The 27,962-nt window shown below is 36.2% G+C and overlaps 1 protein-coding gene and 1 pseudogene across 3 annotated transcripts in view; both read left to right on the top strand.

The window, feature by feature from the left end:
- Nucleotides 1-27,962, top strand: part of CPNE4 (copine 4) — a 415,982-nt gene that overhangs the window by 165,387 nt on the left and 222,633 nt on the right. The gene's annotated exons all lie outside the window — the stretch shown is intronic.
- On the top strand, nt 2,826-2,934 carry LOC112476029 (annotated as a pseudogene).

Genomic DNA, 27,962 nt, shown 5'->3' on the forward strand with positions numbered 1-27,962 from the left:
AATCATTTTAATATAGATGTCTAACCAATGTACTGTATACTTGAAACTATTTTAAATAGATAAATTTATTAAAAAAAAACACAAAACACTAACATTTGTGTTCTAGAAGCCCACAACAGGGAGGTGAGGGACATACAACTGGAATGATGCAAAAAGCCAGATAATAAACACTCTAAAGGATATCTTAAAGGGCTGCCAACGACTCAGGGCGGTGTCTGAATGTGTTCAAGAGCCATACCATCTGAGGTTGGCAACTGAAATGCTAATACCAATATTTGTATAGCTGCTTTGAAGGTCCTTTGATTAGAATTCTAGAGTTACCAGCTAGATAGATATAACACACACTCAGCTGAGCAGAAATTTAAATCAAACTGTAGAATTAAAATCTTGTTGATAAATATTTTGGCTGACTGTTTCCTACTGAGGCCGGCATTTAGCCAACATGTTTGTTAACTGAGCTGCGATTTGTTCTTTTGGATTCCAATTCACTGGTTTTGTGTCACTCTTTGGCTGCTGACAGGGCTCACTGTGGAGGAAATTGAAATAAAAACGAATAATGATCCAAACTACTAATGGAATAAAATTGGAAGCCAATTGAGAAAATTATAGAGGAGAAAATCAGCTGAACTGGGAATAGAAGAGATAAGGCTGATTGTGCTAATTCCTTCATAAAAATGTTTCTGTTCACCCCGCCAGATGTGGCTTCTCCTTGACTAACCCTCATAGCACTCAGCAAGTTCCCCCTGGTGCTAGATGGATTTCTATGTATACAATCATTTCCTCCTGACTGGACATTAAGGTCCATTTTGTATTGCCTCGTAGAATGCCTCACACGTGTTAGGTAATCAAATGGTGAAATAACAGAGCTAAAGGAAACTCTCAAATAACATAAGCTAATTCCTTCTGTAACAGGTGAGATACTTGAAAACTGGAATATTTTAATAATTCATCTGGGGTTGGCTGATTAGTGGCAACATAGAAGTTAATCACCAGGTCTCCTCACTCTCGAGGCATAGTATTTTTCTGATCATAATATTAAGCATGCTCCCATATGTGACAAAAATATAAAGCATAAACTGAAAGTAATTCATAATCCCACCATTCAGAATAATCACTATCAATATTGTAGTAAATATATAAATAAATATATAAATGGCTAAAGTAGACATTTAATATACTGATATCTAAAATATATATAATATATAATCTACATGTAAGTTTAAAAATGTATTTATTAACATTTTATTAAATGTATATTAAATAGCATAAATTAAGGAAAATATGAATGTTTATATATAATATATGCATATATGTAGTTTTGTACTCTGATTTGTAAATTTAGTTTATATTATAAGCATCTTTCCATTATGATATTGTTCACACAAATGTAATATTCAAAGACTACCTTAAAAATTTTATTATGTGGACTTAACACAATTTTTAACTCATCTTCTACAATGTAGATTTAGACTTTTCAAAATTTTCAACATTATAATGCAAATATTTTTTTCTAAAAAAACATTCACCATTAAAACGTAAAGATATAGGGGGCATCTTTGCGCACTATTCTTGTCCATTCCTCACATTTCCTCACAAAGGTGATTTCTGAAACCAAGTAATGAACTAGTTTAAGGCTTTTGATACATATTATAAGATTGCTTTTTAAAAAATGTACACCAATACGTACTCCCTTGAATAAGGTGTTCTCTTGAATAAGGTATTAGGTTAAAATTGCTTTATTTTAAAAGGCATTTTTATTATCTGAAAACAAATATATGTGTATTTTCTTTATTTGGTCTGAGTAAACTCAGAATTTTGATATTTTAAAGCTATCATTGTTGTAAAACATGTATCTACTAAATATATACATACGTGTATGTATATATGTGCATATATACACTTATACATGCATATAAACATATATACAGTAGCTTTAGAATTTACGGAAGATCTCGAAGTACAATTTTATAATAATGTATTAGCTCTTGAGTTTATTTTTTTCTCTTCTATGAAATTCTTATATTGTTTTTTTCTCTGATCAGAATTTCCTTTTGGTAAAAGGCTTTGAGAAATACTTTAATGTTCATCAACATGATTATTAGAATTTTAATCTAAAATTTTAATGTTGTTTCTCTACTTTACCATTGACACTTTAAAATTTGTAGGAATTTTTAGAAATATCATTTTATATCACTTACAGAAATAAGCTTGTAAATGCCTTACATACCTTGTTTACTTCTTACTGTTTCCTATGGTGAATTAATTGCCACTAATAGTTGATTTTTCTCTGTCCTGTGTTGAGATATCTTGGGTTTCTAATTTTACCAGAAAATTTTACTGAAATATAAAAAAAAGACAAATATTAAAGTTTAAAAATTATGTTTAACATTTTTACCTTGAAATTTTATACTATCACAGAAGTTGCAAAAATAACACAGAGACTAGAAAAGGCACACGTATAGAGACAGAAAGTAGCCTGGAACTGGGGATGGGATAAGGGAGTGACTACAAATAAGCATGTTTCTTTTGAGAGTGATGAAAATGTTCTAAAAATAGTGGTAATGGTTTTGCAACTCTGTAAATTTAGTAAAAACCATTCAATTGTATACTTAAAGTGAGTGAATTTTGTGGTATGTATATGGTACTTCGAAAAGCTCTTAATATTGAATCATTACGTTGTACACCTAAGACTAATATAATATTATGTCAATTATATCTCAATAAAAATATAGGATTAAGACATGGTTCCATAGTGTAGCGGCTACCAAGTCTGCTTTACACGTAGAAGGTCCTGGGTTCACGCCCCAGTGGAGCCACGGTCCATGGTCTATGGCCATGCCTCCCTGAACATGTCTGATCTCAGAAGCTAAGCAAGGTTGGGCCTAGTTAGTACTTGGATGGGAGACCGCCTAGGAAGACCAGATGCTGTAGGCATAAATAATAATAAATAATAATAAAAAAACATATAAGATTATATTTCTTTTTTAAAAAGCTTTTAGAAATACATACAGAGTCTCCATGTAGCTTTTACTCAGCTTCCCTCAAGGATAACATCATATATGAATAACCTTAGTGCAGTTTTCAAGACCAAGAGTTTGACATTGGTACAATAGTAACACCTAAATGACCAGTGTTATTTGGGATTTGTCAGATTTTTTTCGTGCGGTTTCCCCTTTGTTATTTTTTGGAGGTGGATAGAATGTATAGTTCTATTAATTTTATTACATGTGTAGATTTGTATAACCTCTGCCACAATTAGAATATAGAGCTATTCCATGAACAGTCCATTGTGTTATCCCTTTATAGCCACTCACTTTCCCATTCATAACCCCTGTGGCAGCCACTAATCTGTTCTCTGTCACTATGATTTTGTCATTTGGCAGTTTTACATCAAGTGAAACGACACACTTTTTTGATGTGAGATTGGCTTCTACCTTCAGGATTATGCTCTTGGAAGCCATCCATGTTGTCATGTGTGTTAATAGTTTGTTTTAAGTCCTGTATGGTCTTTCATGATATGAATATCCAACAGTTTATCTGTACAACGAGTGCAGGGCATTTGATTTGTTTCATTTTAGGCTATGAACATTTAAGTATAGGTGTCTGTGTAAATAAAAGTTTTCATCTCTCCATGGTAGACTCAGGAGTGGGGTTGCTCAGTCATATGATAAGTATTTGTTTATAAAAAACTACCAAACTATTTCCCAGAATGGTGGCACCATTTTACATTTCCACAAGTAATGTAAGAGAGATCCAGTTGCTCTGCCATCTCATGAGCACCTGATAATTTCAGTATTTTGTTATTTTAGCCATTCTAATAGTCCATCGTAGTATCTTATTGTGGCTTTAATTTGTATAACCCTCGTGATGCTGAAATCTTTTTGTTTGCTTATTTGCCATCTGTATGTCTTTGGTGAAGTGTATATTCAAGTATTTTACCCATTTTTAAATTGGATTTCTTAGTTTCTTACTGTTGAGTTCAGAGAATTCTTTATGTATTCTGATGAGAAGTTATCCATTGGACATATGATTAACAAATATTTTCTCCCAGTCTATAGCTTATCTTTTCATTCTCTTAACAGTGCCTTAGCAGAACAAAAGCATTTGCTTGTTAAAGTCTAATTTATAAACTCTGTATTATAGATCATGGTTATGATGTCATAGCTAAGAACTATTTGCCTAACCCCTAATCATAAAGGGAAAAATTATATTTCTTCCTTTCCAAATTGTATTTCTTTTGCTTGCCCTAGTGTACAAACTAGAACATCTTTACGTTGGATAGGAGCGATGCGAGCAGGCATACTTGCTTTATTCTTGATCTTAGGGAAAAAATATTCCATCTGTCATATTGAATATAATGTGAGCTCCAGGTTCTAGAGTTGTTTTTTATCATGTTGAGGGAGTTTCCTTCTATTTCCACTTTGCTGAGAGTTTTTAACATGAATAGGTATTAAATTTTATCAAAGACCTTTTTTGCCTCAATCAAATTTTCTTTTGCAGACTGTACACATGACAGATTGCATTAATTTGTTTTTCAATGTCAACCCAACTTTGTATTCTGGAATAAACACCACTTGGCTATGATGTATTATTCTTTTTATATATTCGCTAATTTTTTTAGAGAATTTTTGTATCTATAATCATGGGGGCTATGGTTCAAATGCCAATTTCATTTTAAAGTTTTTGAAGTGCTATTCTGATCTGTCCCACTTCTGTACTACCTAGAGGCAAACCTGAAACCTGGGTGCCTTTTTTTAATACCATAATCAAGTTCTCAAAGTATTCGCTGTGTTCATTCTGGTCCGTTTCATGCACGGGCCACCTCGGGGTCAGCCTGGGACTGCATATACAAATTAAAGAATCTCTTTTTCTAACCCCCTCTTCTCAGTGATCCTCCCCAACTCTCCAGTTTGGGGATGAGGGAAGTAGATGCTGCCTCTGCAGATGTTTGTTTAGTGAAGGGAGTGGACAATCCTATAGAGTTCCACTTCTCTGTGAGTGTAGCAATCATGTCAGGGGATGGAGGTGGGTCACCACATCTTTACTGGCATTTGCCCAGTGTAGGAAGGAATGAGTTGGTAGGGCTCCTCTACAACACTCTTTGTCGGATGCACTCAATGGGGAGAGGCAAAGAAAGGGATACTGCCTGAATGCACAGCTGTGCTGGTGGGGAGTGAGAGGGGGACGCTTTCTTTTGTGGTGTTAGTAGTGGGAGTTGAGTAACAGGATTCCATTCTACAGGGCCTCTCTCTTCTCAGTCCTCTGAATAAAGGGAGCAGATTTTCCCTGAGACTTTATTTTTATTCTGTACTCATTAATGGTTATGAGTTGCAAGCAGCTCCAGCATCTAGACCAAGATATAGATAAGAAAAGAATGATGCCAGGGAACTCACTGTTAAGTCTTGCTTATTAGCCCAACCATCTTCTTGATTCCACCTTTCAAAATCTTCAAAGAATTGCTTTATGGGGGTCCAGAATTTTAGTTGACACTAGCAGGAGAAGTAGGGTGGGATGTGCTTATTTTGTCTTGACCAGAACCAGAAGCTATCACTTTATTTTTATTACTTGTGAGATAGAATTTTTTCCTGTATTTATTATTAATTTTTATTTCTTCTTTGAATTACTTGTTTATGTTTTTTGGCCAATTTCAAATGAGATGTAAATGTTTTCTTTATTTAGTATGAATGTTTGATATATGTTACGTGTTTATAATAATTTTATTTGCTGTAAGATAATTTCTTTGGCTTTTTTGTCTTTATTTTTATTATTTTTTGCAGACCTATGGTTGTTTTTCTATTGCAGTTTCTTCTTTTTACATTCTAACATCGGATAAACAATTATATTTTCTTCAGATTTATTTATATTTTTCACATTTAAATTATAGTCTATCTTGAATTTATTTTTATTCTAGGGTGAGAAGTGATGTAACTTGATTTTTTTCCTAATATTTAATTGTCTCAGCACCCTGTTTATATAGTGATCCTTTCTGCACTAACAGATATAATTATTGAATGAATAAGCCCTTTTTCCTTCAAAGAATAATTTCTTTGCCACCCACACCTTCAAGCTAACGAACTTTTTTTGCAATCTAAATAAGAAAATAAAATCTAACTTCTCTCATAAAAAGTGACACAAAAAGAATTTCCTTGTCTTCATTTTTCTACTCCAACCTCATCAATCCACATCTAAAAGAATAAACAAGTAAATGAGCCAAAGAAAGAAATAAGAAACATAATTTAAAAGGAGGTAATTAAGTCTGGCTGTCTCATGATACTAATAAAGGGAAAAAATGTGGGAAGATAAAGGTTATTATAAAATCTGTAAAGGGAATTTAAACCATAGACTTTCCCTGTAGTCTGCATTTTTCTCCCTAGCTTTTGTTTTAAAATATGTGAAACATATGAATATTTATTGTCATCTTATCTTTTCAAAATGTGGAATTCAATTGGTGTTTCATGAAGAAGTAAAGTAATTGTACCTTTCTTGGTTAGCAGATTTTTCTTATTTTCTTGTATATACCTTTGAATTATTCAAGTAATTTTAATTGGCCATTTTAGTAGTTATGTGAATTTAAAGACATGCATTAGCCCCCAATTGCCCTTGCTTTTGTACAGATGGAGAAATTATATTCCAAATGCCAATTGCCTCTACCTGGAATGTGTGTGACTCTCACAGTGGAAGAAGGAATCATGGTCAAATATATGATAAAGGAGAAAATTGGAAATGTTAGATGTTCTTGGTGAGTCAGTGTTGACTTTTCCAAATTTCCCCAATTTTGATGACTTATTCTTGAGCAAATTAGCCCAACTGACTTGTAGCAAAACTACAAGAACAAAAAACCTATCAATGGTTGCCTAGAGTGGAAGCTGACTTTCAAAGAACATGCAAAAAAGTATGATTTCACTTATAGAATCTAAAAAAAAAAAAAAAAGAACAAACCAAACTAGTAAAGACTCAGATACAGAGAACAAGCTGATGGTTTTCAAAGGGGAGGTGTGGTGGGGGGATAGGTGAAAAAAAATTTTTTTAAAAGCACATGCAAACAGAGAACAAGCTGATGGTTTTCAAAGGGGAGGGGTAGTGGGGGATAGGTGAAAAGAATTTTTTTTAAAAGCACATGCAGGTGGTGGTGCTTACCAAACTGTGTAGCTGTCACAGAACTGCACACTAAAAATCATGAATTTCACTAAATGTAAATTATGTATTAGTAAAACCAACTTAAAAGAAAGAATATCCATAACAAACCCCCTCCCTCAAACTATAACAACATATTGTTATAAATGTCAACTACAAAATATAAATCACCAACTCACTAAATAGAACTTTGAAACTTTGACTGCGAGGACTCAAGGGTGGCCTGAACAGGGAGGATTAGTCATTGAAATTGAAGGCCAAGAGAATTAAAGTCAAGAATTAAAGGCCTAGTTCCCAGAAGGGAACTAACATTTTAGAGCACATGCTTGGTGGTTTCCCATACTATATCATTTAACTGTCATATCAGTCTGTAAAATAGGCACCAATTATCTCACTTCACAGATGAGGAAAAATGAAACTTGGAGAGGTGATGTCTCAAGCTCAAAGTTACAGAGTCAGTAAGTGATGGAAGTCAGCATTTAAATCCAGATGTTGGACTTTATAGTCCATCTTACCTACCTTATGGACCTAGGAGACATAAGAGGCAATTTTAGGGGAAATCTGGACACAAAGTTTAGTAACACTGAATCACACAGTGAGACGGTTATCGCTTTTATATTCTCTCTATTCTTTTGATAATGTCAAAAGAAAGTTTTTGTATGGTATCATATATTTACATATTTTTAAAATATTTTCTCCATTTTCAACAAAGAAAGACCTTAAACTCAAACACTGGTCTGACAATAGTATCTAACTAGAATTTAATATATTATTTTTATTATCATATAGATATTTTTATTTGTCTCTTCTATTTACAGTAAGTGATACCAATTTTCCATTCGTGGTAGTGGTATAAAGCTTCAGTTGTTTAGATAGATACACTTAATTTTTAATGGGTTAATTTAAAGAAAAATAATATCTAAATTCAAGCAGTAGGAGTATATGAAAGACTAATATGTGGAAAGCACATCTTCTGTTTTAGATATGATGCTATAAATTCTTAGAACAATGTCAATGCTTGAACAATGTGATGTATAATCCCTTCCTGTAGGGCCCACAGCATTCATCCCATGTGCCATGAACCACTGAATTTGAGAAATATCAGCATCAGAACATAACAGCATTTTTCTTGCAGGGTAAAAAATAACTTACTGTTCTCAATTTTGAGGCATTTCTAACAATATAATATGCTAGATGAACTGCCTGGAAAAATTATAGATTTTTCTTCCTTTAAAAGCCCTCTTTCACTTCCAGGTAAGATAACATTTACCTGGAGTTCTACATAGAATTTAAAATTTAACCTACAACAATGATTCTAATAGTATCTTTCAATATATTTTCTAAATTTTCCATACTGATATTAACCTCAAGGGAGATATTCCTTCCCAGAAATATCTAATGCAAGATTTTTCATTTGTTCAACTTACTATATGCTAAACATTGCGCATTTGGGATATCAGTGAACAAAATACACGAGAATTTATGGAGCTTACCTTTGTGGAGATAATTAGGGAAGAGAGACAATAAATAATATATTTAATAAGTAAGTAAATATATAAAAACAATGTGATAGTGCTGTGGTATATGGAGGACTGGGAAGGTAGCTGGGTGTTGGGATTTGATGAAGGTGGTCTGCAGACTTCACTGAGAAGGTGACCTGTGACAAAGTTTGAAGGTGGTTAAGTAAGAGTAAGAGGAGGGAAATACTGTCACAGTTCTACAGCACAGGAGTACCCCTGGAGTGTTCAAGGAATGTCAGGGAGGTCTGGGTAGCAAGAGTGAAGGGTATAAAGAAATGGAATGGTCAGAGGTGAAGTAGTCAAATGGAAATAGAGTAACAACGATCTATCTTATCTTTTTGAAGAATCATGCTGTCAGCCGTTTTGAGAATCAGTTGTAGAGGAACAGGATGAAAGCTGGGGTACCAGATAGCAGAGCATATTATTAATACAGGTGGGAGAGGATGGTAACTTGGACTAGGGTGCAGGTGGAGAAAAGTGGTCATATTCTGGATACATTTAGAAGGTTGATGGATTTCTTGGTAAATTGGATGTACAGTATGAAAGAACTTGTCAACAAGAGAGCAGCATAAGATGAAATACCTGGGAAGGAATCACTGCAGGAAAGGCATAAATTCAGAGGAGGATATGGTCCTTGGGTAGCCACATTTTGATAGCATCTACTAAACTCCAAACACTTAGTTAATTCAAGAGAAAAGATCTATGAATTACTTGTTTTTTTCCTGTATAACCAAGTAAATCTAAATGATGACTACCACTTCTTGCTAGAATCTTTCATGGTATTGACTTTTGGAGGTGTGTGTGTGTGTGTGTAGGATTTTGCTAACTTCCACCTCTAAAAACTATCATTTGTGGCTTGATTAAAATGCAACACCACATTCTGCTGTAAACACTCCCAATGGCAGTGATGTTTATCAAGTTATTTCAACAACAGACGACACATAAATCCAACCAATTTCTCCCTATCCTCTTGTAAAGGGATGTCACTTCTGATTTATTCTAGTTTAGTATCTTCAGCATTTGTCAAGCAATGTTCTATTGGGCTCTTATTCCTTAATTTGTTGTTTTTTATAGTGTAGTTACACTATCATTTTATGGGATTGTGTAGTTAATGTTTTGGACATCTTTTCTTTATATTTGCTGCCTCATCAGCTCCATCTGGGATTTGAATGTTCATTCTTGGCTCCTGTAACTTTCATTTTGTGCTGATGAGGTTGGGTTGTGGATAAGAGAGAGTAACTAAATGTACCAATGAAATATAAGTTTGGATGACTCAACAGAAACATACATTTTATTTGACAAATATTTACTAACTTATGGCACTGGTGTCATAATGATGAAAAGCTACTGTCCCTACTTCAAGGTACAGTGAATGATGATAAAGCCTAGTCTAGAGCAATGACCTTAATAGTAGATAAGAGAGAAGGAGATGGATTTCAAAGGTGTATCATCTGTACATAAAAAACAAAGACATTTTGTATACATTCTTAAGAAATACACCATTCCTCAAGAAACATACTGCTAAGCAAACTTTTCAGCAAAAAGTATTCAAATATGTGATCTAGATTGCCAAGAGATTAATCAAAATAAGTGTTCACGAATAAAATGTGTGAACTCAACAACTCCCTTCTTTTGTATTTGTCCAAGAAAAAAAAATCTGCACAAAGACTTAATAAGAAAGTTTATAGCAACTTTATTTATAATAGCCCAAACTGAAACAACCCAAATGTTTTTCAGTGTGAGAATGAATAAACAAATTGTGCCATATTCATAAATGGAACAACACTCAACAATAAAAAGAACAAACTACAAATATATACAATAATGTGAATAAATTTCATAGACTTTTTTTTTTACTGAAGCAAGCCAAATATAAAAATATGTGTATTGTGTGGTTCCATTTATATGAGTCAAAAATAAAGAAATATAAGCTAGGATGATAGAAGTCAGTACAGGTAGAAGCTGATTTGAATTATAGAAATGTTCTATATTTTGATTATTGTATTGGTTAAATTTGTATATACATTTGCCAAAACTAATTGAGCTGTATTCTTAAAATCTGCACATTTTATTGCTGGTAAATTATACCTCAATAAAGAGAGTAGTTGGGGCAGGGGAAATTTGAAGATCAAGCAATCGGAAAATTGCATCAGGCAAATTTAGGATCTAAGTATTACAGTGTTATATTGGCTTGTCCTAGACTTATAGGATAATATGTATGCCTTACTATATTAGGCTATTTTAAATTGTTGCTTCTACTTCTTTCTCCCTCATTGAAATAGGAACTCATTCGTATCTAATTCATCTTAGTTGAGAGCATAATGCATGTCACAAAGTATTTATTGGATCTGTTATGTCCTCAGTCTAGGAAAACAATACATGGTACCAGTGATGACAATCTAGCTCCTGTGAGGTTTGTCCCAGAACTACTATATACTTATGCCCTCCTCTATCTGGATCAGCTCCATGTTTAATCTTCTTGCTTTATCTTATTAACTTCCCATTTGTTTCTACTACAAATCCAATTTGAAGAGCCACCATTTTCCTGCATTTCAGTCCCAACTCAGCACTCTTCCTTATGATATAATGAAATAAGACTGAAGACTGAAATTAAATACTTGAAACATGACAGTTATTATGGTAAAAGCATGAGAATTCACTAGTGGTTTTGATTCTATTTTGCTTTTTTTGTATTTATGGCATTTATAGTGTTTAAATCATAAAATGTTTTATGTCTTACCGTGCTTCCAGTTGCATCTTATTTGTCCATTGCTGCTGTTGTCTTCAAATTCAAATGAAATTAGGTTAGAGGCTGCTATTGTAGATGAGCCCACGAGACTGTCACAGAGTCCCTGGATTACTTTGTCTACTTGGTTTATTGCATCTTGTTTCACCCTTGAGTATATGCACATTAAAGTCAGGTGTATAGTGAAGCAGGTTTCCATTGCTGGCAAAGCAAAGGGATTTTGTAATAAATAGGTCATTTTTACAATACAAAGTTTGATTTCTCTCTAGAATACATTTTAGTTTATTTAATGTCTGTGGTTGGGCACAGAAGCATTTGGGAACCAAGCTGACAAGGTTTGATGGTGTTTTTTTTCCTAAGGTTTTCACCTGGAAACATTTTCCTTTTTTCTCCGAAATACATATCTCCAACACTGACGTTTTAAGTGCATCTTTTTTGAATCTTGTAAGAGAATTCCGTAATTCGAATTCTACCTTTTTTAAATTGAAATATAACATATGTTATAACTTCAAAATATATGGAACAATCTTCAAAGAATAGTGAATATTCAAGAATTAACTGCAAGAAAGAAAAATAGTCTGTTTATGGAGACACAGAGTTCATAGGATTTTTGTGACTAACAAAAAGACACAGAAGATCTAATGTGATAGTGTGCAGTATATTTATACTTGCAGGGTAGGGGTGACTGTTAAGAGCTCACTGGATGGCCTGTTGAATGAAAAGAATGCTTAGGATGAGGTTTAGGGAAGGATGTCAGCTTAAAGAACAAGTGACATAAATTTCTTCACTTACTTCATCTTCCTCCCTGAGTGACATGGTACAAGAGAGCTCATCTCACAGGAGAGATAGAGAGACTCAAGGACATATTGAACCTAAAAGCTAGATGGGGAATTTTCTTTGAAAAGTATTTCTTTCCTCCCAGGTCTATCTTACTGTTTTCTTTTTATTCTGACCTTTATGATATAAGAGAACAGATGAGAAGTGGCCTTCTTAAAGCTCTACACTGGGAAGGAGGTAACTCAGGGTGGTTGAGGTGGTAGAAGTCACTGTACAGAGTCAGAAGAACAAGGGTAGTCCTGCATGATCTTGGGAAAATACATCTTTGTCCCCTGAGCCCTTATCTATAAAAGAAACAAACAAACAAACAACAAAAACAAGACTTCTCTATGTTTCTTTCAAGACCACTCTGACTTTCTGTGACTCTGGCTTGAACATTTCTCAGTTATGAAATTATCCTTAAATTTTCTCTTTTCCAATCCATCCATCTGTCTTCATGTGATATAGATTGTATTCTTTAATTATTTGCATTACTCTTAATCAGAAGATCCCCAGATCTCTAGAGTTCCCTTAGACCACAAAGAGCCAAACAAACATGCTTTTTGGCTCTCTACTATAGGCCAAACAGTACTAAGCATGTACATACACACACGCACACACACACACACTTCATCCTTACTGACATGCCTGTGAAATAGGCATTATTTTTTCCTATTTTCAGGGGGAGAAAATGGAGATTTATAAGAATTAAGCAATTTACCCTGGAAACACCTGGATAAGTCAGAATTGGACTCCAGGGCCCATGATCTCCCCTCTCTTGTCTTGCTCCAACTCCCTAAAATACTCAATAATTTCACTTATTTATTCATGCAAATACAAAACTTGTATTGAGCACCTACTATGTGCTTGTCTCTATACTAGAGATTTGAGATGTCTTCAGTGTCTACAAAAATATTAATTCAGGCATTCTTTTTCCTTTTAGAAGTAAAAATAGTCCAACATAGATTTCACCTAAGCTTTTGTTAAGTTCTCTGTCATTATTACAAGCTTCTCTGGGCCCCTTTCATTTTTCTTATTGTTTTCTTATGTTCACCCAAAACCTGGGGCATAATGTCTGGGCTCTGGGTCACACTTTGATTATGAGCTGCCATGCTAAGAACAGATGGCCTGTGCCTTTGGGTCTGCCATTGGAGGCTGAGCAATATTGGATAGATGACTGAGAGTTGAGTATGTGCTATAACCTTTATGAAGCCCAGGGACCTTGCCTGGGCCTCTTTCTGGTGACCTGAATCATGGTCATCAGCCTGAGGAAGGATTTTATGACCACTCTTAACCTGAACCTCCACAGAGTAAATGTATTCTTGCCTACCTTGAACTCTGTGCCAATACCCAAATTACTATAGTCAAGGCAAATCAGGATATGACCAAGGAGCAGCTGACACTGGTAGGAGAAGTGTAACTTCTTGTATATGTCTTCATTCTCATAGTCTTCTTGGAATAAAAAAATTGGGACCTTAGAAATGACTACTCACAAAAGTTACCACTTTCTCATTTGTTGATCAAGCCTCAAAATTGTGAAAATGGTTTTGCCAAATTTTAGCTGCCATTTCTGAGGGTCATTTTTAAGGATATGCTGCTCGCACAGTCCCTATTTCTCACTATTAATTTCATTTGAAATAATTCATGTCTGTGACTCCAAGAGCTGCTAAGGACTCTCATGACAGATCCCTCGTGGTTTCCTGAAGCTCCTAGATCTTCACAGGGTCCCTTCAGCAAAATCAGTTGACTCATTTCTATTCCATTGATGGTGAAGGTTCAGGTGTCACATCCCATGAGAATAGGACTAGAGATCTCAGTTGAGTGGTCCCTCCAAAACTTAAGGATTCTGTGCTGCTTTCAAGCATTTTCAGGAATATCAGGCCTGTCTTACTTCCTGCTCCCTAATTTGCCCACTCCAGGTCCCTAAACAGGGATGCTCATCAACTCCCAGACCCCTAAAAATGAAAGGAAGAAGGCTTTGTCTCCTCTAGTTTATCTTTCTTCTCTAGTTCTGCTCCATAGGAGAAGAAAGCAAACACAAAATAACTGAGAAAAGTTTTTCTTCAGAGGAGTTTCCTATGCTTAACCTGCTTTCACTTACAATACTTACTGTTTTTTACTTTGAGAGAAGTTTACAACAAGCTTATTTATTTGAATACAGATCAAACTGAAACCCATAGACATTAAAAGATCTGATCAGACCCCTGACTGGTATTAACCTCAGCAGTTCTACCCTCTTTCCCAACATACAACTAAAGGATAAGACTAGGCATCAGGTCATGTCACATTTGCAAAGGTCACTGGCATTCAATAAAGACTTGAATTCCATCCTTTGACAATATACCCAAGAACCCTCAAGTTAGCTGCCTTTTAAGAGATGAGTAGTTCTTTAAAAAAGAAAAAAAACTTTGAGTTATGCGTTTCTTTCTAAGCCACATTTTTTTTTCAAAGTTCTATGTTATTGTATAACAAGAAAGATATCAAAGAGTTGTATGATCTGAATAACTGGATTTGATTTCATAGAATCATAAAGTTACAGTGTTAGATGGAGCATTTCAAACCTCTCATGTGATGTGTAAAGTACCAAAGACCAGAGAATTTGAATGACTTACCCAAGTAGTTAGATGTAGAAGTCAATTTTCTGTCTACTACAGTAGTGTTTTTACTTCTCTGAAAGTTTAGCATATTAAAGGTTCTTAGTGATAGAGTCTATCCTTAGGCCTCTGACTAAGGAAAAGTCCCCTATTTATTCATTCAACAAGAATTTGCTTATACCTTCTCTGTGCTAAGTGATAAAAGGGCTCCAAAGGATCATGAAATAGTTCCTGTATCCAGATCTCACAATCTAGTTTCAAGTTCCAATGTTCACACCAGTACCTCCATTTCTTTTTTAATTTAAATAAATGAAGAGAACATATATCTATCTTGCTATACTTTATATCATACTAGAAACAAAATAAAGTTTTGATGTATGATCTTATTTAAACCCCACATATGTGCTTATCTTTCAATATTTTGCAATGTCGCTGGTGAAAGCAGCTTGTCCATCATGCCTAACCTTAAAGGAGGGTGTGATCACAACATGATTTTACAACTTCAGTTATTTTCGCATTCATTAGAAAGTACCTCAGTGATACTCTAAAGCTCATTCTTCATTATTTGCTTTCAGGAAGGTATTTAATGTCCATATGCTCAGTGAAAATGAAAGTCCTGACCCTGTATATAGTCAGAATACATGGCACATTTTAATCTCGACAACTTTTGGTGGTTGTGTCTGTATTGATGTGACAGTCGTCAAGAGGCTGATTTCTGAACAGTGGCACCGTCAAACTCATGGCTTGCTGGCAGTGCCATAGTGGAAGGCTCAAGAGTGTTGAAATTAGGGTCAAATACAGCTCTGCCAATTACAGGCTATGAGATCTTAGGCAAATTGCTAACATTTCCAAATGTTCATTCGGTGAAAATAACTCAGCAGCCTGCAGGGTTGCAATGAGGATTAAACGATAGGTGAATCATCTAGCACTGTGCTTGGCACATACTAGGCATTTAATACATGTTAGTTTCCTTCCTCTTTTTCTTGCATTATAAGAACAAGACTTGTGATGTGAGAGTTGCCACTTATTTCTGCCTCCTTGCTTCAAAGTAGGGAAATTATTTTCGAGATCCAGTACTGGATGAAAAAAAAAAAAGATGTTGAAGGATGTGAAACAGAAGCATTTCCCAATTATTAAGAGATCATATAAGTAGATGAAATTTTCTGGGACTGCAGGAGTGAGGCAATGACCTGGATATATGTTACATCTATCCAAGCAAGGTACCTGATGACTCTGTAAAACTGGGTCTGAGTAGGCATTTGGTTCCCTGTGCAGATAGAAAAGCCAGTCAACTCCCCAAGGCAGACAAGGACATCAACTTTGACAGCGAATAGCAAACTCATGGTAAAATTCTCTCTTCTTTTTTAAGTTAATGAGTTCTAAATTATGTGGGAATACAGGAATAGAATGGATCTTTGAGGAGAAGAGGAATTAATATTTTCTAACCCTTCTTAATTCATCACTTTAGAAAGTGATCTGGTGAGCTAAGGCTGGAGTTACAGTTAGTTGTTGGCCTATGCTGGTCTTAGGTTCAGAGCAACCAGCATAAGGAACACATAAAAATCCTTCTTTGGGATTTCTTGACAAGGAAACAAATTCCAAATTGTAGAAAAGGACTCTGGTAGGACTCCTACAGAAGCATTACCAAATATCTTTTGTTGTAGCCTGATGGGAGATCTACCATCCAGTTTACTTTAGAACCTAAAAAAAAGTTGTATTTCACATAATTAGGCAATGCATCAGATCAATTTTACTTTGTTTTGCAAACCCAGTTTTTCTGAATTTATGGAATTTGGGAATTAATGGCTTTTTCTACCCTGGTTATTAGGCATACATGTTAAACAATAATTTCCTGAGATTATTGGACTATTTACCAAGTCCTCCTTACTTTATGGAAATGTTATTTAGTATTACACTTCTATTGGTAATGAGGGAATAGGCAATTCCTTGAAGAGATACACAGGATTGATTTGTCAAGTTTTTTCTATTTTCCAAACAGAGGCATAAGAACTCCTGGAGAGACCTGGGAATCTGGGAAGCAGGATCCTGAAAGGATTTCTGCAACGTAAGAATATAAAGAATAAGTTGACTTGATTTGTGAACATAAGACTGAGTGGGCAACCTGCAATAATAAATGTGAGAATTTGCCCTGTAGTGCACAGCTATATTACTCCTTCCAAATGTACCCCAGTTTCCTTTTGTGAAATGAAATCTACCCCAGTTTGTGTAGCCTAAGTGGGAGAAAAATTCCATGTGCCCTCATCTACAATGGAAACCAGTATAATTATGCTCTCTCTGTCCTCTCCCTGGTATAGCCTGGGGCAGCCAAACAGATGATTTTTCTCCAGTCCTTCCATCTTGAGTCAGTGATGAAGAGTGGAAGGAGTCTTTGGGAGTCATTCGTCACAGCGGCTATAGTAGGAGAATGGACAGCATCTGTCCAGCCTTGCAGTAAGGAGGTTGCTGGCTTCCTGGTTGCTAACCACCCAGGGTTGTGTAGTCCTGCCAGTTCCTGAGCCCAGTCCTCCAGCCTTCCACTGATTCCCTAAATTCCTAATATTCTCCCGCAAATGCTCTTTTGTATAAATTGGCCAACGCTAATTTCTATTGCTTAGAACCAAGAAATCATAACTGAGGTAGACTTTACTCTAAGCTTGCCTCAAAGTACATTATACCCCCATCAATTAGTATGCTGGATTATCAACAGGAAATTCTCAAGCCGAAAGGGGCTTTAGGGGTTCTGTAATCCACATTCTTTTTCCACAATTTTCAGGAACAGGGGTTGAGGGAGGAGACATGGATTGATTACATTTTAAAATGTGAGAACATTGTGGCATAAAGGTTAAGTGAGTTGGCAAGATAACATGAGTCACCTTTCTCAACAAATGAGAAGAAAGGGACACAGCTCCCTTGACACCCTGTTGTTCATTTGTTGATGGATTGAGTTGATGTTGGACAGGCACGGCAATGGTATAGCAAGACTTGCCATTAAAATCCTGTCCAATATCGTGTCCTTTCACTGTCAACTGCTTGTCAGAACTGTTTCTTCTCACTCTCTGCACTTGTTTCTTCAGCTGTAAAATAGAGATGAACATTACTTCATAGAATTATTAAAAAGTTGAAATGAGGTGAGTGTGCTTTCAAACCCCCAGAGCCCAGGATCTAACGAACTACTAAAAATTATTTTTAAGAATACAAATTGTTAGGGTGTTAATCATAATGGGGGTTTTCTGGACACCAGAGCCTCTATTAGTAAGGATTACATATGTAAGGGAAATAAAGCAAACATTATTTGCATAGTGTGTGTGGGATATAGAGATGTGGCACTCAGATACCCCTTCAAAGAATTTGTTGCCCAGCTGCTGAGGATGCTGTCAGCCCGATCGGGGACTGAGTCAGCTGTAGAGAGCCCCCTTACCAAGGTCATGTCCTTCCCCGAGCAGCCTATATCTATTGACTGACTGATGGATGTGGGATAAATGTCCTGGCCATATCTACCCGCTATCGGACAGCTCTGTCAGGCCATGTCAGCTCCAGAGCTTTCCAAGAGATCAGCCAAGTCTGTTGTTGGGTCTTCATCACAGCATAAGGTCTCCTGCCCAATCCTACTTCCTTCCCTTCCAGTGACCCCCAAGGGCATTGCCCCATAAATATCCTCGAATGCTAAACTCGGACTCTGCTTTCAGGGGAACACAATCTACAACATCCTGTGTTGGGAATTTTACACCGAATTCTTTTAAAAATCTTATGAAATAGCTATTATTTCCTCCATTATAACGGATGAAAGAATTAAAGCTCAATGTAGTAAGCAATTTATCTAAGAAAACACATTGCATGATAAGGCTGGGAATCAAATCTAGTTCAGTTTGATTCCAGAGACTGCTTAGAGAAATTATTAATGTATCTCTTCTTGGCCTGAAAGAACAATTTTCTCTCCCAGAGTGAGCAGCTGGGCTCAGTGCTTTAGGCAGGGTCAGAATCATTCTGGCCACATAACGGTTGAGGTTAGTTCACAGGAGATTTCCTTTCCTTTTGCCCGTGTTCATTAGCAGCCTTCTTTACTCCCTGTGTTAATGGCTATTGTTTTAGTCTAAAAATAGCAAGTGCCAGCTTTTACACATTTTTAAAATTTCAATGTAATCATTTAAAAATAGGCTCTGAAATTTTGTTTTCTCTCTATTGGCAACCATGGTTGCTATGGAGTTCAAGTAATAGATTGTGATGTTTAACACTGAATTAATTACTACTTCTCACTCCCAGGGAACATCTAATTATACATATTCATGCCGAGCAGGATTTGATTTTCTTAAGGAAAGTGGGGTGTGTGTGTGTGTGTGTGTGTGTGTGTGTGTGTGTATGTATGTCCTTTTACTATACAAAATACATTGCGGAAGGGTATTGGTTTGTGGTCCTCTAGAAGACTTCTCTATCCTCCTTAATTACAGTTTCTCCTACTAGATCTGTTTTATATTGAGATGACATTTCTCTCTTACACACCCTAATGGCTTTTCCCACATGCTAATGGTGGCCTTTTTCTTATAACCATCATGATGAGGTAAAGCATGAAGATTTCCCCTCGTTTCTTCCCTCATTCTTGTTCTCTTGGCCACATATATCATGAGGTAGTGATATATTACTGGAAACAGCATGTAACTTTTGGATTTAGTTATACCTTAGTCTGAATCCTGGTTTTGGTGCTTAATTGAGTTGGAGCAAGTCATATCCAGACTGAACCTCAACTTCTTACTCAATAAAATGGGGATGATTCTGTCTCCCACATGGTGCTGTAGCAAAGATTAAATTAGGTTTTAAAAAAACAGCACTGTGTTTCTCAAACTTTAATGTGCAAAATGGGGATCTTATTAAAATGCAGGTTCAGATTCAGCAGGTTAAGCATTAGGCCCAGGTCCTGCATTTCTACCAGACACACAGTTGGTACCTATGCTGCTGTTGTATGGTCCATATCTTACTTAGATTATGCTAGATATATAGTATGAGGCCAGTACATTTATAGCTATCAGATTATGCTAGATGTATAGTATGAGGCCTGTACATTTATAACTATTAGTATAAACCCTTAATTAGTTATCCTACACTTTTTAGACAGAAGAGCGCAAAATCATACCCATTAGCCAGATGGAGCAACTGAGGCACAGACAAGCAGATCATGCAGTGTCAGCAAAATGACTCGTTGGGGTGTCTCTGTTGCTTATTGTTGCCTTACCCCTGTGAAGCTTCTATTTCTCCCTTGTGTGGATTGTTGCAACCCCTACAGCTGCTAATGGAATTACCCAGGCATGTGTTGAGGAAAGAACATAAATCCTGTGGCGTTTTTATATACTCAACTAACAAAGCAATTTTGTGTTTTACTGAAAAGAGACCAATTTCCTGACACTGACAGTAAGGCAATGAGAAATTTACTCCTTTTGATTGACTCATCAGATAACTATTTTTAAAAAATTGGATTTGGGTGTTCATTTGAAAATGAAATTGTGGCTCAAAGGCTCAGAAGACCTAAATGGTTGAAATTGTGCAAAATGACATGATGCATTTTAAGATTAGAATGCAGCCTCTTGCTGAAAAGATCCTGGGATTCTTACAGAACGGGAGTTGGCAACCTTTCAGATGTGAGTAGGCGGTATTTCTTTTATTTATACTCTTCATTTAAGGGAGGTGGTAAAATGCTTCTTCTTTGAAAAGGCTGGGAAAGAACTTTTCTTCCTCAGGGGCTCAAGAGAGTACTTCTCTTAACTTCTGCCATGAGCATCAGCAACACAATTTCATGTCTCCTGGGCCTCCTGGCTTCTTTTCTGGAACTGTGTTTTTCTGGCCTGCCTTTTAACTCATTCATCCCTTGCTGGCCTTTGCCGCTCTATCTTGTCGGATCATGGACCAAGACTAATACATACCTGACACTTTTTCCTTGGCTAGTGACCTTGCTGGCCCCTGGGTCTTCGTCCAAACCACCACATGACATGGTAGAATAACAATAATAACCAAAGTCGTCCAATGTTCTCCTAGACCCAACGTGGTTTGATTTCTTTATAACCTCTCTGACCTTCTGGCATTAAGGAAGATAAATTTCTTCCTCTGATCTCCTTTCCTGCTGCTTGCTTCTCATCATATTCCAGCCACATCACCTCCTTGGTGTTCCGTGAATATACTAGGTACATTCCTGTGTTAGGACCTGCGCTATGGCTGTCCCCTTTGCCCGGAATTCTTTTTCCCCTGAAAGCAGCCTGATCTACTCCCTCCCCTCCTTCAAGTCTTACCTGCTCAGTGAAAGCTTCCTAGACTAATTTTGTATTGAAAACTGCAAATCATGGCCACTCCCATCCTTGCATTTCTGATCCTTTCACCTGCTTTACTTTTTTCTTTTTTTCCAGAGGGCTTGTAACCTTCTGTTCCTATGCAGTGAACTACGGTTCCAGATGAAAACGCTCCTCACCTCCTTACCCCATCCTAAAATTACTGATTTGGATTGAATTTTTTTTTCTCCCACATTAGGCAAATGTAAGTCTTCAGAAACAACAGAAATAGTTTTTTCTAAAGAAAAGTTAAGGCTGTTATATGTCTTGATTTTGGTGGTAGCTACACAGGTGTGTACATTTGTCAGAACTCATTAAACTGTATACTTTAAACAACTGCAATATGCTGTATGTAAATTATACCTCAATGAAGTTGATTTAAAAAAAAAAAAGATTACTGTCCATCCTTGGGCATGGGGTAGGTATGAGGTGGGCTCATATTATAGGGTAGAGATGGCAATTGGCATTTAGGAAGATAAATTTCTTCCTGAAAAATAGTATAGATAAAGAAATCAGCGCCGATTTATATCATGCAAATCATTCCCTCTGGCTTTAAATGACTAGAGAAAAGGCCTCAGTATTAATACATCAGCATGGCATTGCTGGCTCTTCTTTATCTGCAGTTACTCTTAGAAGCCCAAAGATTAAAATTTTTTCTGGTTATTTTGGTTTTATGTCATCCCGAAGCGAGTTTACTCCTGTTTTACTCTTATCAAGGGCTGTGGATTAGAATCTCTTAACTCTTAAAAACATACAATTTTCATCAAAAATTAAGATAAATAAGATCCTTCATCTTTCCTGTTTGAAAAACAAGCTAGGAAAAAGTAAATGATCGAACTCTTCTCATGTTAATACAGGAAATGACTAATGAGGAACCAGCTGGTAGCCTCCTAAAATGCACACACTCAGGTATCTAAAGGTGCTCATTTCTCCCCATTTCATTTCAATTTTAAACTTCACAAAATGAGTCAGGCAAATCTCTGATGTGAAGATGAAAGAAAGTAAAGGGGAGACATAAATCTAAATTCTGCCACCTGTGAAACAGCCACCATGACAGCATGGAAGGTTTGAGAAAACCTATCGGTACCTGAATATCAGTGTTAGGAAGTATTAAAACCTGTGGTTCTAGACTTTGAAAGTGTTCCTTATAGAAGCACCGTAAGTAGCTATAATTATAGTGGATATTAAGACTTCTTTTCTAAACATACTCCAAATATTATATATAAGTAGGTTCTGGAATCTTCTCCATACTAGAATAGAGGGAAGGCTCATCATAAAGTGCTCCTTAGTGTACTAGAACTTCAGTTGCTCTAAACTTTGAGAGATGTTATCAAGAGGATGTACCTGCTTCTATCCTGCCTCTCCAGTGGGAATCTGACTAGTAATCACGAATCTTTAGCATGCATATGAGGCGGTCGGGTTTACCCCAGGTGTTCTTTGTCTCCATCCCTGGACATCTCCAGTTCTCATCCACTGGATTTCCCCCCTATCTTCTCAAGTAAAAAGTATTCAATAATGCTTTCGTCTCTGTTACTTTATTTATACTGTTAACAGTTTGTCCAATTTCATAATACCAGAGCCTATTTTCTCACATCTATCTCTAGAATGTCTAGTGATACTTTCTGATTTTCATGCTAAATAATTCTCCCTTCTGATCCTTCACATCTTATGGATATTTTTAGATTGCTACCATGTCCACCTCTACCACCCACTGTTGCTCCCTACTGTGTCTGCTCAGCCAAACTATACATATTTAATTCTTCTAATCTTCCTTTATCCACCAGACCCACCAGTCTCTTAAAATTGTGTTGCTAGTCTTTAGACCTCCTCCTGATTGTTGATGACCTGTAACCCTGCAGAAAATCTCTTTGAGATGGTATTTAAAGGCACTGCCAGCATCACATCTAGTGTCTCATGCCTCTGTTAAAAATAGACAATGAGGAAAGAGGGACTCTAGTGGTAGTCATTAACGATGTTTGACAAGCATTTCCAGTTCTGTGCCTTCTGAACACACAGTAGGATTATATTTCCTGGGCTCTTATCATTGGCATAGACTTGTGACTCATTCCAGCAAGTGAATTATGAGTAATGAATCACCAGACCAGTGAAAGAACCCCCAGAGTGCCGTTTTGTCTCTGGAACAGTGGCTGTCAATGTTTGAGATAGTGACCGCTCTGTTCACCTGGTTCCTTGACTTACGACAATGAGAAACCCCTATGCCAAGCTATGATGCCCATGTAACAAAACAAAGAATATACTTTTGTTGGTTTAAACCTCTAAGATTGGAGAGCTATTTGTTTCTGTAGAATAACCTAGCCTACCCTGATTCAACTCTAACAGATACCCTTAGATGCCCCCATGTACAAAGGTGTCTCTGTCACCCCCAGCAGCCTATTACAATGCACTTTCGAGTATGTGGACACAGCAAATCTCCATTGGATATAATACCATCTCAAGTTGATGCCTTTACCTAGACCCTTGCCTTTGATCAAGCAGAAAGATATCAGGCCCAAAAGAGATGACACAAGACCCAAGATACAGAAAAAAATAAGTATTCCCCATATCACAACACAAGAATTTCAAAGCCGTGTCAAATATAATTAAGCACATCACATCTTGGATTCAGATACCATGACAGTAGCAGGAATAAACATATGTTCTGGGACTTTTCCTCCTAGAACCCACTGCTTCATAGCATGCAAATTGCTCCCTCTTCAGCTGGCTTCTAGTTGATATTTCTATTTAAGAATAAAATCAGTTAACTTTGCTTTTCCCCTGGAGAAATAGGTTAATGTGTTTTTTCAGACTTACATAAAATAGAATACCTTATATAACCTACTAAACCATTTTTAAAGGATTATGATTAACTTAATATCACCTTGGTTCACCACACTTTATGTTTATGTGTGTATATATACATACATACATTGTATATATACACATGTATATAAATTAAAATGACATGAATGGATTTTTAATATTCTCTTTGCTTCTGGCTATTCTGTTACAACTACTCTCATTTCTCTATTTTCTTTTTAATCTTTGTTAATATGGAAATATATTTTTCATGCTTGAATTTATATTACACATGGAATTTTTGTGCTTTGTATTTCACCTGCCATTATTTCATGAATTCTTTTCTCTATTTCTACATAGTCTTCACAGATTTTCATCCATTTCATTGGAATAACTTTCATTAGGTTGAAATGCCATTGGATTAAATGATGTGAAATTACCCCTTATAGATTGAAAATAGTCAAATAAACTATTGAATCAACATAAAATTTTCTTAACCATTCTTCAGTGGTTGAACATGTGGATTGTTTCTAGGTTTGAACTTCAGAATAAATCTGCTTTAAATATCTTTAAAGATCTATTTAAAAATCTGTTTCCTTAATGTGTATTCCCAGATGCAGGATTACTGCCTAAAATGTTTAGTTTCCCTTATTCTGCTCTGGTGAACTCTTGTGTATACTTTGAGCTCTTGAAATTTTCAGTCTGATTTCACTAGCCTCTGAGCTCCGATTGGACAGGGAGTATGTCTTATTATCCTGTACATCATCAGTGTTGTCAACAGTTCTTGGGACTCCGTTAGTGTTCAATATGTGTTTGTGGAATGGAATGAATAGAAGATTGGGTGCATTCTCAGGCACACAGCATTTCCATGTGATGTTTGACATTTATTACCAAGGCAGTTGGTCTCAAGGCAGAGCTCAGAGAAGCTCAGATTTTTTTCATTTTTATTTGAGTAAGTGGGAAGTGTGCTTTGGCTAATTGACAAAACAGCAGGCTTCAGAATCTTTGATTTTGTCTCTGAGCCTTGGTTGCTACCTTGACTGGACTTTCTTTGCATTATATCATGCTAAATACTTGTCTTTGACTCTCCCTTTCATGAGTGTTTGTTTTGCACCTCTCCTCCCCTCACCAAGCTAAATCTCTTTGCTTTACTTACATCTTAATGTCTCTAACTTTGTTGATTCTTTAAATAGAATGGTGCTTCCCAGACTTTATGGATTCACCCTCCCACCCCCAATTTGGCCAGCTTAATTTTCATCTCTATTTCCTCTTGGGAAACCATACACAATGGATTCTAATGATAGTCTTGGATGATTTGGATTTTTTACCTATGTCATAACTTATAGTTAACCATAAGTTAGGGCATAGGTATAAATTGTCTAATCTGTTCTTTATAAACCTGAAGATACTCTGCCAGGGAGCACACTGGAATTCCTAGCAAGGACTATTGATTTTCAAGCCCTTCCTCATAGACAGGTCACTTTCCTGTACTTTAACATCAAGTAATACCCTTTAACACTGCCTTTCTGCAAAGCCAGGTTCTTACCTTTGCGATTGTTAGCTGTGTGACCTTGGGCAAGATGCTTTATCCCTATGAGACTCAGTTTCTTGATCAGGATATTTATAGTTACCACATAAAGGTGAGGGGGTTAAATGAGATGATTCATTTAATATATCAACTCCTTAGCACGGTGCCTGGCATGACATTAACCCTTCATAAGTATTGATTTCCTTTTTATTTTGGACTGTGTTCATCTTGGTTCATTATTCTAATTGTTGACTTAAGAAAATCTACATAATTCCCTCCTTCTTGGATGCTGAGCAGACTAAGAACTTTTATATAAGGGCAAATTTGGTAACATTCTCAGAGAAAGAATTAGAGGCGAGGTTGGCACAGAGGAAAAATATGGAAAGGTAGACTCATGAAAGATAGCTTTGAGGACATAGTAGAGACTTCAGTTTGTACCTGGTGATGATCCTGCTGGATGTGAAGCCACTCACTGAACTGTCTTTCTATTTTTCTTTCCATGCCCCAGTGTTCCATCCCAACATTTTTAGGTTATTTCCAGGTATTAACATCATCATATATTTCTGTCTCTTCTACTTCTTTCTTCTCATTTTCTTTTTCCTCCCTCCCCTCCCCCTCCCACCCTCCCTTCTCCTCCTTTGAATTCTCTTTTTTATTTTTTCTTGTATATTTCACAAGAAGATTGTAGGCCAATACAGGGGTATAACCTATTATCATGCTACTTAGATGAACCTAAAATAATAATTTGATGACCCTTAAGGAACACTGCCTTTTTATAGTCAACTCGAAGTTATTTATTCCCTCTTTGTGTTATGTTTGCAAATTTCTACAATAATCTACCAGATAATTATGACCTGTTCATACTCTTGTAAGTGATCATTGTAGCTTATGACCTGTTTATCTACATTTGATTTCCTGTTGGCACATGTTCCATTGGTTTCTCATTAATAAATCTTATCTGATTTTTATTACCACACAGTGGGGGCTTGACCCCTCACATTCTGCTTTCTTGCCTGTTATTAGGTATCCATTGAAGGTTTGAGGGTGAGGGGGGATCGCATATTTATTTTCTATTGCTATTGTAACAAATTACCACAAACGTAGTGTCTCGAAACAATACAAACTCATCATCTTACATTCGGTATGTTTTAAGTCTGACAGGAGTCTCACTGACTAAAATAAAGGTGTTGGCAGAGCTGTGTTCCCTTCTGAAGGCTCTAAGGGAGACTCCATCTTCTACCTTTTCCAGCTTCTAGAGGCCACCTGCATTCCCTGGCTCATGGCCCCTTCCCTTCATCTTCAAACCAGTAACAACAGATTGAGTCTTTCTCACATTGCATCACTCTGATCTACTAGTTAGCCTCTCTCTTCTACTTATAAGGACCTTTGTGATTATATTGGGCTCACCAGAAATATCCAGGATAAGCTCCTTATTTTAAGATCAGCTGATTAGCAACCTCAATTCAATCTGCAGTCTTAATTTCGCTTTGCCATGTAACCTCACATAGACACACACACACACACACACACACACATGCACACACACACACGTGCATGTATGTGCTCTCCAGAAGGACACCTTGTATCACTGGGAAAACTACAGGCTTCTTTTCTCAAAGATATGTTCTCAAGTTCTGTACATTCAGAAGCTGTAGAAATCATACTTTGTGGGGAAGCACCTTCCCTTCTGGAAAAAAGTACTGACTTTTATTATAGTGCTTAGTTCCCCTTTTACAACACATGCTTCTCAAAACACTGGACAAAGAAGCTCATTCTCTTTGATTTCATTATAGAAACTGACAAATTGTCACATTTCTTGTTTTGGATGTTAGGAACCTCAATGCTAATAGGTTTGCAGATAGATTTCCTCATAGGAGATTTCATTACTTGGCTCTAAGATTCTCTCTCTCTTTTTCTTTCTATATATTTAGATCTAGATCTAGATCTAGATACCAATATATGTATATATAACAGTTTATATAACAATTATACATATACTTTTTATGCAGTTGATTTGATAACAATATTACAGGTAGTTTCATTGGAATTTCAAAAGATCCAAAGCTTTGAGGAAGGAATAGGGATGATTGATATAATCTAAAATCAAAATAGTTACTTCAGATCACAACAATGAAATGTAATCAACAAGATGAGATTGATTAGGCATGAACATAAAGACCCACCTTATGTACAAGGAGTCAAATGCAAGGATACAGGAAATAGGAGACCTGACTCAACTGAAATTTAATCTAGGGGATTGACAGCTGTGAGATCAGTAAAAGCCAAGAGCATGATGTGAATGAAAAAAAATCACACACACACACACACACACACACACACACACACACACACGTTCTCTCTTAATCACTAGATTAGATGGCTAATATCCACAAAATTTTATTAGTAGGATAGATATCAAAGAGTAAATTGATAAACAGAAGAACATACTAAAGAGAGAATTCTGTATTTGTGATCTGAAAACAATGTTAAATGAGGAATAGTTGAAATAACTACTTAGAG

The sequence above is a fragment of the Pteropus alecto genome, unplaced genomic scaffold, assembly GCF_000325575.1.
Source record: "Pteropus alecto unplaced genomic scaffold, ASM32557v1 scaffold92, whole genome shotgun sequence".
In the NCBI taxonomy this organism is placed as follows: domain Eukaryota; kingdom Metazoa; phylum Chordata; class Mammalia; order Chiroptera; family Pteropodidae; genus Pteropus; species Pteropus alecto.